The sequence below is a fragment of the Vulpes vulpes genome, chromosome 8 (genome assembly GCF_048418805.1).
Source record: "Vulpes vulpes isolate BD-2025 chromosome 8, VulVul3, whole genome shotgun sequence".
Lineage (NCBI taxonomy): Eukaryota > Metazoa > Chordata > Mammalia > Carnivora > Canidae > Vulpes > Vulpes vulpes.
The window spans coordinates 35,572,880-35,573,997 of NC_132787.1; positions in this window are offsets into that span (position 1 = coordinate 35,572,880).

Below are 1,118 nucleotides of genomic sequence, written 5' to 3' on the forward strand. Positions count from 1 at the left end.
TAGGTTCTGGTGATATACAACAATTCTATTTTTGGACACGGATTCCTCTCCTTTATTATCTAAAACAATTATCTCCATCTTGAGTCAGTTGTATGGCATTTAGGGAAGAATGTTTTAGAAGAATGCATATTATTTTCAGTCTTTCAATGAATGAAACATAACCTGAACTTATGTTTACAGCATTGCATAGTATAACAAAATATCAAATACATTTGTTTTTCTTTGTAATCATATCATTTGCAACATGCTGTATATCTCATGTTTATCAGAAATTGTGATTGTATTAGTTTACAAGAAGGGAGCCTAAATTAATAACAACTTGATTAATGTATTTTGGTTCTAGACATCTTTAAAATCTTAGATTTCATAGGGAAAAATAATGAGAGAAATTTTAATTTTTTTATAAAAAAATTATTTTTTATTGGTGTTCAATTTACCAACATACAGAATAACACCCAGTGCTCATCCCGTCAAGTGCCCCCCTCAGTGCCCGTCACCCATTCACCCCGAGCCCCCGCCCTCCTCCCCTTCCACCACCCCGAGTTCGTTTCCCAGAGTTAGGAGTCTTTATGTTCTGTCTCCCTTTCTGATATTTCCCACATATTTCTTCTTCCCTTATATTCCCTTTCAATATTATTTATATTCCCCAAATGAATGTGGCATACACTGTTTGTCCTTCTCCGATTGACTTACTTCACTCAGCATAATACCCTCCAGTTCCATCCACGTTGAAGTAAATGGTGGGTATTTGTCATTTCTAAGGGCTGAGTAATATTCCATTGTATACATAGACCACAGCTTCTTTATCCATTCATCTTTCTATGGACACCAAGCTCCTTCCACAGTTTGGCTCTTGTGGACATTGCTGCTATAAACATTGGGGTGCAAGTGTCCTGGTGTTTCATTGAATCTGTGTCTTTGGGGTAAATCCCCAACAGTGCAGTGGCTGGGTCATAGGGCAGGTCTATTTTTAACTCTTTGAGGAACCTCCTCACAGTTTTCCAGAGTGGCTGCACCAGTTCATATTCCCACCAAGTGTAAGAGGGTTCCGTTTTCTCCGCATCCTCTCCAACATTTGTTGTTTCCCGCCTTGTTTATTTTCCCCATTCTCACTGGTG